This window comes from Leguminivora glycinivorella, chromosome 12 (assembly GCF_023078275.1).
Source record: "Leguminivora glycinivorella isolate SPB_JAAS2020 chromosome 12, LegGlyc_1.1, whole genome shotgun sequence".
NCBI classification, from domain to species: domain Eukaryota; kingdom Metazoa; phylum Arthropoda; class Insecta; order Lepidoptera; family Tortricidae; genus Leguminivora; species Leguminivora glycinivorella.
The window spans coordinates 15,449,622-15,468,376 of NC_062982.1; the positions used below are offsets into that span (position 1 = coordinate 15,449,622).

An 18,755-nucleotide genomic window follows, 5' to 3' on the forward strand; every position below is an offset into this window, starting at 1 on the left:
TCTACGTGCCGGTTGAGTGAATTGCTTCACGAGTGGAGGTGGTGAACTATCGCTATCTTAGTATCTAACATCTTATTATCGCTATACGTGTATATACTAAGGTTTGCCTATCACAAATACCCATCCCTTGAAATCGCAAAAAGTAGATATAAATTATACATATAAAATGTATAATAATTTTGTACCAAACGTCCAAAGTGTGTATTTTCATCATGTCGAATTATTCGCCTCGTTTACTAGTGAAGAGGTTTATATACTCTACGATGACGGGTTAAAAAGTTCCCGATGTTTTTGTTTACGATGGGAAGTGAGTAAGGCGGAGGATTGATGGCTTTTAGTTGAGCTCGGGAAGTATCAAATATTTACGGCGGCCATCATCGCCGCGCTTTTAGCACTTGACCTTATTCCTTAGAACTTCATCAGCACGAGTAGATATTCTTGTTTATGCAAGTGAAATATAAACGAGCGAGAACATTTGCGCTTTCAATTCATGTCGAATGAACACGCCATGTTTTGTAATAAAAACATACACTATTTAATTACGAGACTCTAATGCAATTGTCGTGATGGATCGCAGGGTGCGCCGCGGGGAGGAGTCTTTGATACAAATTGGCGGGCGCATGTCCGTAACTCAATCAGGGTAGCGGGGAGCGCCCGATGGCGCCCTAGCCGACTGGGGTTGAAGAAACTCTGTTTGTTCCTTAAAGTCAAACACCAAGCTTTATATATTTATTTAAACTTTATTGAACAAATAAAACAAAAATGTACAAATGGCGGACTTAATGCCTAATGGCATTCTCTATCAGTCAACCATCGGGCTAAACAGAGACATGTAAGGAGAAGGGAAAATCTATGATGGTATATAGGATTATTCTGATAGGATAAATTATGTAGAATTCTACCTTTATTATATTTTACAGAATTAAACTATATCTAATAATATCAAAAATTATTGTGCATCATACACTAAAATATAATCATAAGAATTTTAAATTCTATTAAGAAATTTTTTTTCTATTTTATATATATTTATATGTTAATTCAAATAAAATATTTATTTTTTTTTTTTTATTTTTTAGAACATTAATCTCTATTTCCTCAAATTCATGATTTGGGTGTTGAATTGGGTTAGAAATTAATTTATTAAGATTTATCCCCCTTATTTCAAATTCAAAAAATTTATTTTCTTCAGAGGCATCTTTAAAATATTTTCTAATTCAATCTATTGCTTCAATTAATTTTTTATTTGTTATTTTAATAAAAATATTTTTTATAAATTTAGAAATAAATAATATTATAACTATTATAATAAATTCCACTCTTTTAATAAAAATAGGATCAGCTTTTAATAAAGATAGAATAATCGAAAACAACTGATTAACTTCTTTAGAATAGAATAGAATCAACTTCTTTACGCCTTGGTATTTCCACTGACATGATAATACTCACGAATTTATTTGTATTTTGGCTTGCCTTAAGCCTTCATGGAACGAAGCTTCGGTAGATATGACATCGCGGAAAAGCGGCGTTGGACTTTACTCCTACGCCATTTGATTTATATTGTACCAATGAATTTTAATTATTGAAGGTGTAATATTCTTATATCTACCGAGACAAAGTTTTGGTATATGTAGGTTTTAAAGATCTAACACATCTGGAGTTGCATAGTTTGCTTGTTTGCCGACGTCGTGCATGTTGAACCTAAAGTCTAAACTATGAATTCGTTTTGGGTGGAGGTGAAAATGTTTATTCTCGTGAATTTCTTCTAATATAAATCACTCAACGTCACGTTATATTACTTTGTGTTAGTTAAAGTAATTAGTTTAAACACAATCTTGTCGTAGCATCGTCCTAATTTGAGCTACAGCTACACTGATTGCAACGTGCACGTGCGATGGGAAGACGAAACCTAGCGCTCTAATCTCTATGGGAAACCTTTTTATTAAATTGCGCGAGGGCGGCCAGCTGCCGACTTGTACGGGCTCGCTAGCCGCATACGAGCACAATAACATTCATTAACTAATAGATATTGATTCGATGGGTGTTGTGACAACTCTATGGAGGTACTTCAATTCATTCGGTTTTAGGTGATGAGGTGGCACACTAGCAAAAGCAGCAGCAACAAAGGTATGTATTAGGTACTAGCTTTTACAAACTTTCGACCCCCATTTCACCCCCTTAGGAGATGAATTTGGAAAATCTTTTTTTAGTGCTCCTTTACACCTATATTCGAACCTATTACGTTGCCAAATTTTGGATATCTAGGACCAGCGGTTTCGGCTGTGCGTTGATATGTCAGTCAGTCAGTCAGTCAGTTTCTTCTTATATATTTAGGTAAGTAAATAAGTTTTGACCTGAGTTTTGGACAACTCACTCCATCCTCCATCCGGTCTCTGAAGAGCCAAACTACTTTACATTACGGAACAAACGGCTCCTGCACGAAATAGGTGTACAGGCCCTTTATATGTTTCCTTGATCATGTCGAAGGGGAACTACGTAATAAAATAGAAGCAAGCCTGAAAACTGGTAGCACTTTTGCTTCTAAACACATACATATAGACTAATAGGGAATATAGGGATAGACCTTCAATGTTCAATAGCTACGAAAACTCTCTGAAACCTTTTTTTATCGCTTAGCGAATTCAATCCGCCACAGCCCTTCTGAATACTGAATGGCAAGTTCTAAATAAACGTTCAACATATTTATGCTACAGCTAAAACAGGCTATAAATGTATTTGGCCGGTTTTGGGGGAAGGGAGCGGATATTTGTGCATGGCGAGCACGTTCCGAGTAATTTAGCCGCTGTCGGCGGAGTGCGGAACGCTGTAAGCTTCGCGGCTGCACTTAGCGATGCCGGCGAAAAACAACTTCTGCTTACTTATCTGACGCTCGACACTATATTTTGTAGCCCAAAGGGATTTTTGATAAAATATAGCAATATTCAAAAAGTGGTCGCTTGGGAATCGTTATCGAAATCAATAAATTGCCAGTAAGCTAAGGGTGGTAATCACTCTCAAGATATATCTTTGGGTACGTACCTACGAAAAATGAATAATTTTAAAGGATAGAGAAGTGTAAAAAAACGATGTTCAGGTGCCACCAGCGTGCCGTTACGGATTTAGGCTAGAGCTAGCGTCCAAGGAAAGAGATTTCCAATGGGTAATAAAAATAGGCGAAGAACACAGTTATACATATCATATTGTATCGAAGTATGATATCCACTCGTTGTGGTACTATATAGATAGTGTTCGCAACCCTTCAGCCGCGGCCTCCCCTGGGGCCGCCCTCGTCATCGCAAGCGCCATTGACTGCCATCAGATAGACGCGCGACGGATTTAGACATCCATCTCATATGGCGCTATAATTCCATTCACTATCACGCTCACATTTGTCAAATCTAACCTTTAAGAACATGGCCATACGAGTAAAAGCAAGCGTCTTCGTGAAGAGTATAATTTCTACGTACGGTGCTCCGTACTTGGGGCGCCTAATGACGACGCCTTGCTCTTGCCCATAAAGGAATACACAACTCCATAAACTACATACAGATGCTCAGGTTTTGGTCCTAGCTATTTTAATTAAATAATTAAAATAATCGTAGACATGGAAAAAATGTCAAGTTACTTAATTTGAATAAGTTAAGTACGTAATATATGTTCACTGATGATTATGGACATTTAAATATTTACTTATAAGGTGTTAATTTAGTTTTAACAACACAAGCTCACCTTCAAAGACTGCCTCGAGGTAAAATGATAAACTATGTAATAAGTTAATGCAAACGATTTTTTAAAGTTGATTTTCATTGCAGTGATTTTGGTACCTATTTTTGGTGGGGTAAAAAATATAGATATCTCTTCGTAGCAAACTTTGTTATTATATCCCTTTGTCTTGAAACTCTCGTAAGGTTCTAGGTTTCATTTTAAGAAAACATTTTTTTACTTGCACATTATTTCTGAAATGAAATCTTAAGGGCTTACAATTACAATTTTATCACTTTAATCACCGTGGTTGAGATCTGTCACTTGACATAAGTACTTGCCAGAAAGCGTACCTATTGTAGGTATATTATGATTAGATACCAGACCTACATACTAGATTTTTTAGTTTTGTCTTATTACTTAGTTTAGTAGGCATACGAGAAATAAGTTACATTCACTTCAGTCCCCCAAAATGTAAAAGAAAAATCAATGTATTTTTCCCACAGAGTGGAGCAGCGACAAGGAACGTTCCATTTCCGCCGCAAGCGACCGGAAGCGCGACCACGCGCCGCGCCGGAAGTGCGTGTGAATTTCCGCTGAATTGTTGTATAAAATGTATAGTAAAGGATTTGTACAATCAGCATTTTATGTAGAACGATGAATATGTAAAGTACGCAAAAATGAAATAAAACTGTTTATATGTATGTAGAACAATAAGTAGTTATATTGCTTTTGAAATCACGCCTTTTTATCTCGCCTTTTTAGGCTCTAGTGTTAGATTTTCGGTGAACAGTGGCTTATTTTATACAATTATAAGCCCCAATTAAAAAAAACCCACCTCTATTGGGTTTTAGTGTTTATCAGCTCCAAATTAGACATAAAATATAGACAGAAAATTCAGAGTTATCGAAAAATATTGTCCTTGACAACTACTTATATAAGCAACATACTATTATATCGTTAGTATCTTTATTCTGCGTGATCGCTTCACAGTGCATTTATATAATGTAATAATGCATTTCCCAAAGACTCGGGCGCGTGGCCGATACGGCGCCACGCGCCGCTAATGGCTCGACCCGGGGCTGTTTACACGACTAACGACACGACACACGACCACGACACACACGACATAATCTAAAACTATATTACACTTATGACACGATACGAAATGCATTATTGGTTTGCTAGGGCGACCACAGTCCAGGTCCTACCTGAGTTGCCTACATAAATATGTTTACACTTCTGCAGGCCTATAATCTGTGTTTTGTCGGGCAGAAGATTTATGTGACACTCTGTATGGAGAATATTCAAAAGGCGACAAGAATTTGATAAAAATCCATATCTATCTAGATCTAGGATGAACACCGACGAATTATTTTTCATGTTTAATATTTGTAAGTATGTACTTATGTAATAGGTAAATTAAGTCACTTATGACGAAAACCGGTCGTCATAACTTAAATTGTTATGTTCCGCAGCTATCTAGTCTAACTAAACGATTTCCTTGGAATATTTACCTGAAGGTACTTACATTTAGTTAACTTGTAAGCTAACGGAGTGTCTAATCCATTTTTTTAAAGTTATTATAAATATTTACGTGTTATAAAACATGCTAAATGACGATGACGATTTTTATTAAAATTAAAATAATACTAGCTTTTTTCCGCGGCTTCGCTCGCGTTAGAAACAGGCTAAAAGTAGCCTATATCACTCTCCATTCCTTCAACTATCTCCACTTAAAAAATCACGTCAATTCGTCCCTCCGTTTTCCCGTGAAAGCGGAGAAACAAACAGACACACACACTTTCCCATTTATAATATTAGTATGGATTAGTATTTAGTAATGGATAATGGCCGAATACCCAAGTAGAATTAATCCAATTTAGGATTGAAGTAACTCCCTAATAAGAATATTGTGTTTGAGACAAGCATGTTTTCGTTCGAAATGGACTAAATTTATAGCTCGCAAGTAGGTTCGTGACCTATAAGGTCTAAGGTAGGTACCTTAACTCGGAATGCCATGCAATTTTAACCTACGGCAGTTCACGACTCATATTGTTCGACGTGTACGCTTAGCCTTACGTACCTACTCAACTTAATGTATTGGCATTTTCTCATTATTGTACAGAATAGGCACCCGATCCAATCTCAGAATGAGACACGGTAGTAAAACCAGTCACTGTAAAGATATTCGAATTTATGTACCGAGTTTTCACGGTTTTAGGCATCTCTGGCTAGTCTGGAGACCTGTGTGTTCTAATATTATTGTCATAACTTGCATTTAATAATGTGCTTGGAGGGATGGTAGAGGGAGCTCTTCTTAGGGCGGTGATGGGGTTTCATCCCTCGGGCAGCGAGTTGATTGGGCGGGAGGGCGAAGCGCAATCATAATGAATAAGAAAACTATGAGGCTTTTAATAAAATATGTAAGTATTTAAAGGCAAAATACGCTGAAGTCGGTAATCCCATCAAATACAAATAATCAACATCTGATTTAAATTGATGAACAAAGTGGCAGCATATTTATAATATTGTAAGTATTGTAACATTTGTAACACACTTTGTTTTCATAGAAATATATGGACGTGATATATTTAGTTACTTTGGACGTCGTGGTTTGATGCTGCATCTAGAAATAACATACATTTGACTAGATAATCAGTAGCACAAGGTGATCTGTCTAATAATTATTAACAAGATGAGATGAGAGTGAATAGTCTCATGCAAACAGTCAAGCAGTTTGACATGGTACTTGTACAAAAGTACTACAAAATTAGACAAATCCGTAGTAGACAGAGAGAGAGAGATACGGCAGTATCGTAACCTTCAGTCACATTGATCAAACGAGCTTATTATTTTTGTAACAACATTACTTTTTTATTTGTAACTCTCAGAACAACCGTAGGGTGAAGTGTAAATGAATGGTAATCGAATAGCGCACGCTTCGCAGCGTTTGAAAGCGAAGCCCGCGGCTGCGCGCGCGGCGATGCAGCACAATAACAAGGCATTGGTGGCCCTTAGCGAACACTGCTAACCAGTATAAATGGTAACTCCGATTACGTATGATGGATAGGAATTTGATATGAAACTACAGATAGATTACCAACACATACCTGAGCCTCACACTCAACGAGTGGCATAGCGAGGGAAGTAGGCGGAGACGTCCTGTGGCCAAAATTAGCTACTCTTCACTGAGAGAAATTTGCATTGTGAACTTTAACATGTTCGACTTGTTGCGGGTTTATCCGTTTGAAACAAAAATATTTTAGTAAAAGGAATAAATCACAATATTGATGATACAAGTCGAATTTGTACAAACAACAAGGTCAAACTTGTTAAAAGATATTTGATTGAATCAGCCAAAATTATGTTTAAAACAATATGTGACATGTTACTTTTATACAATCGACGTGTCGATTCAAAAAAACCGCCTTCAAAAAAAAGCGCGTTACAAAACACGTAGAAACTAAAAAGCAAAAAATAATAAACCTTTGAATTCAGATTTCTTATCGTATTGCAATAATCTAAACATCCAAATTATAAACAAATCAATTATTTTTGTAGTCGGTGCCAGACCTGTTCGTCGCCTTGCTATATTGCCTGTTTGGCCCCACCCAACCATACTCAGGCTGGCCCCGACTCCAAAAATAATTGATTTGTTTATAATTTGGATGTTTAGATTATTGCAATACGATAAGAAATCTGAATTCAAAGGTTTATTATTTTTTGCTTTTTAGTTTCTACGTGTTTTGTAACGCGCTTTTTTTGAAGGCGGTTTTATTTTTTGTTAAAAAGTTTATTTATTTGTTGATTTTTAGTGGTTCCTATTGATATTATATGTATCAATCCGAATATATGTACAGTAGTGAAAGAATTATCCTTTAACTCCTAACCATTGAGGAGTTGACCTTCCATCATCAGCTCAGCCACATAAAATTATTACCATCAGGCGTAAATACTGGTGTACCTTTGAAAAATACATTAAAAACATTACATGTGCCTATAACATTTGAAGAGTTCCCTCGATTTCTCCAAGATCCCATCATCAGAACCCGACTTGGTGCCAATGGGACCATCTCGGGGTTGTACCCGTTCGATCAAAAAAAAAAATTTGAAAATCGGTCCACGATTCTCGGAGATATCGAGTAACATACATACAAAAAAAAAATAAAAAAAAAAATAAAAAAAAAATTCAGTCGAATTGAGAACCTCCTCCTTTTTTGAAGTCGGTTAATAAAACATTGATGCAAATAAAATGAAACTTGTAAAATGTACTAGTTATACTTAACAAAATTAAACTTGTAGTTTGAACCAAAGAGCATGTAGGCGCTATTTTAACCAAAAAAAAAATTGAACGAACATGAAATCTAGTTGTTTTTTCTCTCAGTGATTCATTGGCCACCATCCATACTGCCTTGCGTACTTTCCTTGCTACACACTTCTCACAACAATCGTCGAATGTCTGGCCGGAATATGACGTGCGCTTTGTTAGAAATTGGAACACAACCCTTTGCGAGATTGACGCGATTATCTCTTTAAAAGTATCTACTTAAGTACAAGTATTTGTGCTACGTCTCACGATGATCCGAAGAGATTCTTTTGAGGCGCTTAACTTTAGATAAGATAAGATAAGATAATCATTTATTGCAAACCATGGTATACAAAGTTCTTTACATAGGTATAGGTACACGGGATCACATGGCACCCTGGTAGGGTATGGCAATTTTTCTTATACTATTTAAACAAACATATATTTTTTAGGCTTAGTCTAAATGAAATATATAATAAAATATATGTTTTTAATACATATAATTATTGTGATTGAGTCTCTTCCATGTATTCTCGAATAGAATAATATGCTTTTTCTAATAGGATTATTTTGAGTTTAGTATTAAATAGATTTGTTTTTTTGATACATTTTATCTGGTTAGGTAGCTTGTTGTATATTTGTATAGCTCTATAGTAAGGACCTCTTTTATATATATCCAAAATCGGCTCTGGGAGGACGAGTTGGTCTCTGCGACGGGCGCTCTTGTTAAATTCAAATAGATTTAAATTATTTTTGACAAATGTACTTATTTCTAATATGTACAAAGAAGGAAGGGTCAATATCTGTAGGGCCTGAAAATGTGGTTTACAGCTGTCGGTCTCGGGAATGTTAGCTATGATACGGATGCATTTTTTTTGTGTTATAAAAAGTTGATTTGCGTCACAGCTATGGCCCCACAACAATAGCCCATAGCTTAGCCAGGACTGTGCATAAGCGTAATACGCCGAAAGGGCGCACTGGGTGTTTGTGTTAGATTTTAAAATACTGAATGCATACAAGAAGGACGATAATTTAGATTTAACTGTGGCTACGTGTTTTTTCCAGTCAAGATGATTGTCGATTTTTATTCCAAGTAGTTTACATTCTGATTCTTCATTGATATTTAGGTCCTGTAGAAGTGATGTCGGTTGGTCGCTTTTGATGGGGTCTGAACTGTATAATTTTTGTTTTTGTTCGGTTTATTATCAAGTTATGATCTAGAAGCCAGTCTGATATATTATAAAACGTATCTTTGATGTGAGAGTAATTATTTGAGTTATTATCATGACTAAATAAAAGAGAGATGTCGTCAGCGAATACTATGCATTTATGGTTGGTAGTCTTTGGGAGATCGTTTATATAAATTAAAAATAGCACACAGCCCAGTACGCTGCCTTGTGGAATGGAAGTATTGACAGTTAGCCACTTAGATTGCACTTTTTGCAGATGTCCAGAGTTTTTACATTGGTGTTCGATTTGTACGAATTGGCGTCTATTTTTAAGGTATGATTGGAACCACTTGTACGCGCTACCTCGGATGCCAATGTCATATAATTTTTTTGTAATAAGATTGGGTGCGATACTCGATCGTATGCTTTCGAGAGATCCAGCAGCAGACCTATGGCATAGTTCTTGTTTTTTATATTTTCTAGGATATGTTGTATATAGTTGTAAACGGCCAGAGTGGTCGATCGTTTCTTTCGGAAACCAAATTGATTTTTGTCTAATAAGTTGTATTTTTCTAAAAATGCATTGATCCGGTCTGCCATGCATCTCTCAAATATTTTAGATATGGTCGGTAGAAGGGCAATGGGTCTGTAATTGGTGGGATCATATAGTTTTCCTCCTTTTTTGGGGATAGGTTTGATGGAAGCTATTTTAAGTTTGTCAGGGAAACAACATTCGTTAAAAGACTGGTTGATTAATAACGTTATGGGTGGGGTTAACTCATGGTTGCAAGCCTTGATTAGGATGGGAGGAATTTCATCAAACCCGCAACTGTGTTTATTAGGGAGGTTTTTAATGATATTGTGGACTTCTTGCTCAGTTACCGGGTGAAGAAAAATGGAGTTCACGGCGGGGTTGCGGCCAAGGCGACCGCAGAGGTCGTGTGTTCCATCATTTTGGCCTACTGTTGCGAAGTATTCGTTAAATGTGTTGGCTATAGTTTGTGGGCATTCAACTTTATTATTTTGAAGTTTTAGTTCAATATTTTTGTGACGCGTTTGAGGATTTTTTCCCGTAACATTTTTGATTACATTCCACTTTAAAGGTTAAGTATCGCGATCTTTCATTAACTCTCTCTGCTCGCGAGTACTAATGGCAACTAAATGGATGGCATTGATAGGGGCTTTACTCGTGAGTAAAGGCTTTAATCTTGATGTATTTAATACATATCTGGTTGATTCCATCTTAAATTTTTCATATTTTCATAAGTATTTATAATTTTTTCATAAGTACTTAAATAGGAGGTGAGTGCCAGTAGCTTACCACCTTGCGATAGTCACGATCACGATCATGATGTATATAAGTTTGTAGGTATAGGTATCATTTAGGTATGACTAAGTGTTACCTAGTGGAACTCTGAAATTTTGCTTTCAAACAACATTTAGTTACGTAATTGCTAAGAAAATCACCTAAGAAAGCACAATTCGACTGTTTCATGATATGGTCTTGGTGTGTGAGATGAGGTCATTGTAAACTGCGTTAGCGCTCCTCCGCGATGTCCGGCGGCCGCTGCGGGCACCGCACACGGCCAATATTTGACCAGACGGGATGTTTGCGAAGCGGATAACACAAATATTCACATCCACATCATCTTAAGGTAAACTCGCTGTAAAAACGCGTGACGGATTTATAAAATTAGATACCACAAAGAATTTAAAGAAAATATTTATGACGCTTCGCTTCGATTGCTTAAACTTCTGTGAGTTCTATTTTCTTATCTTTGTATCCTAGACCCATTCTCCCGTTATCTTAACTCAATTAGCGTTAATCTTCATTTCGTTAAGCATACTAACCTACAAAGTTCGCACCAACATTCCACAGACAGATGACTTGTTTATCATGTCAGTAAACATTAACACAAAACCCCATTTATGGGCGCGATAAGGCGGTTTTTGTCGCGTACCGTAAATAACGCGGGACGTGGATGCTGCGCGATTTGGGCGATAACCGGGCGATAAGGATATCGGCGGAAGGCGCGCTCTTGACCCGCGATAGCGGGTATAAATAGCACCAGGATAACGTGTCAAGTCCGGCAAGCCCGCAATCTAGTACACATATTAGACTCCCACCGTATGTGTGCGATGGCTAAGGCTGATATGTACTTAGTGGGATTGCGTAAAATGTGTTTTTGGCTGTTGACGTCTTGAATGTGTCCAGGGGCCTGTTGCATAACAATTTACAACTCATATTACAAGCGGTAGTCCCCCTCCAATTCATTTTATAAGAAAGAGAGTTCCGCTTGTAATACAAGTTGTAAATTGTTATGCAATAGGCCCCAGATAGGCCCCGAGTATGTAGTATAGATGTCAGAAGAAGGAAATAAGTGACCTCCAGTCATAATTCTTTGGTGCTTGGGCGTCATCCATATATTACGTCACAGTGTAAGGGGCAGGGGGGGGGGTCATACTAAATGTGACAATCCCTGTTAAAGGGATACAAAAAAGCGTGACATAGGGGGGAGGGGGAGGGGTCCAAAAACCTGAAATTTGGTGTGACGTAATATGTGGATGATCCCTTGTGCATATTGCAGATAATAATATATTTATTATATTAACAATAAACAAACACGATACATAAACATATGTTTGTGACATGTTTTTTAGCTCTCACAAAAACACGCCATCTCGTATCTGCAAGCGCCACTCCATCATCCTGATTGAAGTATTCCCTAAATGTTTTGACACTTCACTTGAAGAGATAAACTGCGTGACAGAAGTGTTTGTCGCTCTGGCAGCCTCTTAACAATTTCTGCAGTGTTAATGTCATAGGTTACAAATATTTGAAAGAGCGTGGGATTGTTCGAGAGGTTGAAAGTGAACACAACGGTTCATTGTTTTTTTATGGCTTTCGTGTTGATAGGCGATAACACACTTACACAGTAATGTGCGTCGTGCTATTGTGGATGTAGACATAACATTTGCCAGTACCTACCTACTGCCTAGCCAAACGATACCATTCCAAGTATTAGCAAATTTTCACAAGAACTAATTTAGTCCCAGTTCTTTAAATTTCACAAGTAACGTGGCCACTTCATATTGACGCATACGGGTATTAGATATAGCATATACCTACCCCTACTGAGTGTAGAGTGCCTAGCACTTATTACGTTACATTACTTACATTGGTTACTCCACTAAAGGGCATGGCATGAGTGTATGTCACATTTGTTTAAACTTAACGAGTACCTAAGGCAACACAATTTATAACTATTGTTAACTGGCCAAGCTAAAATAATTAAATGAGAACTTCGTTAATTGCATTGTTTATCTTCTGATGCAACTCTCAGTTTAACCGAGTCACGGTTGTTGATAAGTGTACTTGTAATAAATCGTAAGAAAGCCAGCTGCAGTGATTAAAGAGAGCAAATGTGGAGTGGCGGGCGTGGGCGTACCGGCGGGTCGTCGCTCGAGCCTCCGCGATCAATAAGTCAGACGTGTGCGTAGCCGAATACACAAACGCTCAACGATAATATCTCTTTAGTAGCTATCTATCTCTATCGCTCTTGCGTATCGGTGCGACAGAGCCAGACTACATTTCTGCGGCGTTTCGGTGACGTTTCGCGTCGCACAAATGCCATTCGGCTACGAGGCCTGCCTTGCCAAGATCACAACTGCTGGCGCTTCGTCAACGAAACGCTTGTGTGTCTCTCTATCACTCCTCCATATGACGACAGTGATAGCGTTTCGATCGCTACGGAGTTTGAGCGAATGGCCTTTTGACAACGGGTCCTTTATTTCCACAGCTAACTGAGCATAGGTGGATGGAATAGGTACTCAAGTATATGACTAGTATAATTGTAACCTTGAACCTATAACATTAAGTATGCTGAACTGGAGATACGGGTAGAACTGGGCATCCTGCATGATTATCTAGTCTGGGCTCTGTTAGCAATGACACTCTACTGGATTGTGCCTATCTGTGTGTCTATTTATAACAATTCATATACCTACCCACTCGTATTATGTATTTATTCATTCATTCATACCTACATTAGGTACTTGTTGATTTACGCGTTTTTTATGATTTTCAGGAAATCTTCGAATGAAAAGTTTTAAACCGAACAAATTGGGGGAGTAACATTACTATTGAAATATTTTCCATTTATGATGATTATGACACTGTGACAACACAGACAATGACACTGTGACAACACTGACAATGACACTGTGACAATACTGACAATGTTGTCAATGTTTCATTGACACTGTGACAACACTGACAATGTTGTCAGTGTTGTCACAGCACAGTATAATAAAGAGTATTATCATACAGTATGGCCACTCCCGCTCGCCGCTGAAAGTGCCGCCCACCCCCTCTCGGTTACCTCACAGTTACCGTCTGTCAAAAACGCGAACAGTCGACCTGTCATATGTCACTCATACAAGCATAGTACGCGTTCACCTACACGAGCTTAGACTGTGTGCTACGAACGCGCCTCTTTCATATATTTAATCGCCAGCGTCCGAGGTGTGGTCAACTGGTCACAGTGTCAATGAAAATGCTACGCAGAGCAGAATTAGCTTGGATGCCTTGGATAGACCCCTACTTTCGTAATTCGTATTTGTTGTGTCTCTTTGAAATTAAGCAGAAGGTGATTTATCTTGTAAGTTTTTTTTAATAGGTCTTTGCTCTTTGAATAATTAACTTATATCATAATACTCAAAATGCAGCAATAATAAAACAAAAAGAAAAAAAAAAAAAAGAAGATATGCGCGACCCTGCCAGGATTCGAACCTGGAATCTTCTGATCCGTAGTCAGACGCGTTATCCGTTGCGCCACAGGGCCTGTTGAGCAAGAGGGCGAAATTATTGATTAAGTGTTATGTTGAGCTATATTCAACTTGTAGAGATTTTTATAGGGTATAAAATTTGTAATAAGTAATCATTATTCGTGAAGGTAATTATAAAAATGAAAATACGCGATTATTTTAAATGACACTGTACCTAAAGTATTAAAGACACATTATTTTTAGTTTAGGTACTTATATTTAAAAAATCTATTATGTATAGCCTGTATAGGTAACTTTATTTATATCATACCAGCTAACTTTTTTTGACATTATTAATAATTAAGTACTCGGTATTTACATTTTACATTGTGAACAATTTATGATTTCTTTAGTACAGTCAACCAATTGGAACCCTAGGCCACTCTACAACCAATAGAGTAGAATAGTATAGTATCTTTAATGAGATGTTAGTTTCAATAGCTCCATGTAGGCGTGCATGTGGATGTGGATACAAAAGGGTTGATTAGCGCCACGTGAGCGCGGTTCTAATTAGCGAACACAGAGGTCGCGTGCGGGCGCGTGGCCTCGTTAGTGTGCGCGCCGCCCGCCGGCCGAGTGGCGCCACTGGACTCCGTTGTATTCGTAAACTTTTGATCAACAATGAATCCAATTTACTTAGTGAGGAATATTAGACGATTGTTCTATTTTTACCCGACTACGGCAACGCAAAAGGAGGGTTATGATTTTGACCGGTATGTATGTGGGTATGTATGTTCATCTGTTCCCTCATAACTTCTAAAGTACTCGTTAGAATTTGACAAACGATATGTCATTCGAATCGTCTTAATCGTCCGCTGGTTATAGGCTATATGACGTCACCGCAAACGAAACATGGCGCCCTCTAGAGGTCATAAAGTAACGAAGCAAAAAAATAAAATGAAGTTAGGATGACATGTTGTATATCATTTGAAAGGGCTTAATTAGCACATTTCAAATATGTACATATTGTAAGCTTTTATTTCCAGCATTACCTGATTACACCGGATAATTCAGTAATTTCTCGGAAAAATTGACTATTTGCAAATCCGCAAGCGCTCTGCCAGTTCCATGCATTATCCGACTTCGGTTACACAGTTCCACACAAAGGCTTTTTATATCGGTATATTTTTAGCTTGATGGTGTATTATAAAAAAATATATCTGCTTATGTACCTACATATATTATGTGGAAAAACCGCTTCCCGTGATATGAAAACATGAAGTTGAATTACAAATTCTAAAACGATATTAGAGTACTGTATGAATGAATATTAACACCAGCACGGCTAGCACATGATTACCCGCGGGATAGCTCGCGCCGCGAGAGACCGCCGTCGCGCCTCCCAATTTTATTTCTCCACCTGTCATTTTTTTCTACATTGGATAGCATGAGTGGGCACCGCGAGAATTTAGTTCCATGCGACAGCTTATCCCGCGGGCGACGTAGCCAGTGTGGCCGTTTATACATGGAACAAACTTTTCTTTCTTGGCAACACTGAACCGGTAAAAAAATAAACAGATAAATAGTGAATGGTCAGCCTTAGAAACGGAACGTCCCTAGTCACGATAACTTTGTCTCCTTCTAGCTGTATTGAAATGAAAGTGATAGAGGTGCTGTGACAGAGGTTATGTCAGAAACGTCATTGTGTAAAAAATACCATTTGACGTTAGTTTGTTTGAGTTTTCCAGTGAGAACATTATTTTATTTATCCTATTTCTCTGAGTGAGATCAAAATGGCTAGTTTACCAAGAAGAAAAGTGTAAGTTTAATCTACCTTAATAATTTGTTTGGCTAACTTAATAATTTGTTCATAATAACATGCAATCTAACCAATCTTAAAGATAATTTCATTGTTTTATAAAGTTCAATTTTAACTAAATACTTGATTGCATTTTAGGGTGCGGAGCACAAACGTGCAATCTAAAATGCTCGTGGAGTATATGGCCGCGAACGAGATGTTCGCGGTCGGTGATTACTGGCACTTGGCGGACAAAAATGGAGGTGGAGTGCACGAAACTGGCCAAACTGTTGGTGGAACTCGAGCCCCTCAAAACGGTGTAGCATTGGAAGCACGTAAGTACAAAATATACTCTTTGATATAGTGTTGTCATTGAAAATAATGCTAAGTTATATACAATATTTTTGTATTTATTTTTTACAGACATGGCGCGACCTAAAGAAGAAGGCCCGGGATGAGGCGCGTCCCCAGCCCGTGTGGCCATAGTCAGAACTGGGAACACTACTAGGGACCAGGAGCCGGTCGCAGGCAGGCACTGCAATCATCGTCACCGGCAGGCACATACTTTGGATTTGGACGCTGCCTCAATGTATATTGAGGGACAAAAGTAGCAGATGCTACTCCTGAAGGTATGCTTTGTGTTTGAAGGTATTATTTATTTAGTCTAGTTTTCCTCGCTAGACATTGACATTATGGAAGCTATTTTACATACCTACATACAATGGTCCAACCGTCCAACATTTTAATCTTAAGATAGAGTTTTAATACATTCTCTATTTCTTGATTGAGAGATTTTAGTAAATGCACTGTATGAATGCCATTTTCTTGCTTAATAGGACGAATTTATTTCAGGAGCTGGTTGCGGCATAAAAATGCAGAATGTACGCAGACAATTAAAAAGAAATCAGCCGACACCATCGAAAAATATATTTGTAGTGGTTTGATAATATTGATGGAATCTTGATAGTTGCGAGAGTTTCAAGGTACAAAGGCTAATCAAATTTTGCAACCACTTGAAACAGAATTTTTTAAGGCTAACTGTAAAACACCCTAAATAAATCAAATGTATTAATTTTAAAATGTATGGTTCAAAATCATCGTCAATCATGATATTCTACCTGTCTTAATAGGACACCAAGTTAAAATTCGTATGATTTTACTTTCCATTCTTGTGAATAATAATTATCCAACTAATTTTGAAACAAATAAATGTTATAATTATAAATTAATTGATTTGATTTAGTTTAAATAAATATATTATTAAATAGATGGTTCCCATCAGGAAGTATGCTTCCTATAGTTACATCTCAATGATGGTTACTACTTTTTTTCTCATAGGTACGTATAGTACAGTGAGCTTCAAAGTTGCATGGAGAAATTACGCATGAATTCATTGATAAATTCGCCATGCACTTTTGCAGCTCACTGTACATTTTTAAAAGGTTTTACTCAATTTACAATATACGTAAATTATACCTAGGCACCTACTTATGTGTGTAGCTAAGTTTGTACGATCCTAATATTGTAAATTAAATAAAAAGTAAATAGATAGTATTGGACATTTTTACATAGATTAACTGAGCCCCATCACAGTTGGTGAGCGTACGAAAGCTTGTATACGTAATACTTTTATAAGTACTAGCTTTTGCCCGCAGCTTCGCTCGCGTCAGAAAAGGACAAAAAGTAGCCTATGTCACTCTCCATCCCTTCAACTATCTGCACTTAAAAAATCACATCAATTTGTTGCTCCCTTTTGCCGTGAAAGACGGACAAACAAACAGACACACACACACTTTCCCATTTATAATATTTGTATGGATAAGAGATAAGATAATTTGAAATAAAGTTTGAGTGGATAAAACTAGACTATTAAAGTAGTCTGGAGTGATCCGCATGGTCCTATGGGCTAGCAAATTTTATATTCTACACAGCTTTTATAATACTTTGGTGAATTAAAGTAAACTTATGTGATAAAAATCACTTTTTCAAGGCTCGGCGGGTTGACCGTCCCCACCGAAAGACCGTCTAGTGATCGTTGTCGCGTAATTTCATATGGAAATAAGTATCAAAATCGTGTTCATTGTTATATTCTGTAGGAACAAGGAGTAATGTAATAGATATTAAAACAAATAACGTTGATATTTGAACATATCAGCCTTTTTCTATTTATTTATAAGGCAAGACCGTCATATGCCCCTTAAATGAGGCCGATAACCTTTTTTCAGGTCCAGACAAAGGCAAAGCCGAAACTTATAATAAAAATTAACCTACAACACCCGTTTAAACTCGATTTATTTCCCATAAAGCCTAGAAAAGGTGCCTTACTCTTATATGCCGGTCTTTCCGACTAGGCACAATTTCGAAGTTACATATTTTAGGCCATAAAACAATAAATTGAACGCGTTTTAAGAGAATGAATTGTACTATATAGGATGTATACCTTCGGAGGTGTAAGAAGTGATAGATATATAAATACAAAAGTTATATTCAGTAGACGGTCTTCTCCACACTGACATTACATAAAAACTGCCGTGACTCAAGAACAAATGGTGGTGCTCGTCAAACAAATAAATGCCCTTACCGGTGTTTGGAATTAGTTTAGCAGGCAGGGTCACTAACCACTAGGCCAGACAGTTCGCCAAACTGATGAAGGTAAAATTTTCATAGGTGTGTAAAGCGGATGACAGTGCAATATTGTGTTGTGATACCATCGAGCTGAAATCAACTAGGTACCTAATGGAAAAGTTGGGATGTTTTATAATTTAATTATAACTACCCGGTGTAATCTGTTTCCATAGCTTTAGAGAGTATAATGTAGGTAGGTATTAGATTTCTTAAAATAAAATATTTCTATATCTATTTCTAAAATAAAAGTTTTTTTTTTTTAAGATAAGTACTGTATTATCGACGTTTTAGCCAAGCTCACGAGGGCCGCAGCGTCGTCTACGTTCTCGTCGTGGTCCTGGCCATCATGTTTTATACAAATGCTGGAATTTCGAACCGTTTGCGA

The 18,755-nt window shown here is 37.3% G+C and overlaps 1 non-coding gene across 1 annotated transcript; it reads right to left on the reverse strand.

Moving 5' to 3' along the window:
• Window positions 1-13,951: 13,951 nt before the first annotated feature.
• Window positions 13,952-14,024, reverse strand: Trnar-acg. The gene has a single exon. It is a non-coding gene; the product is annotated as a tRNA-Arg (tRNA).
• Window positions 14,025-18,755: the final 4,731 nt, after the last annotated feature.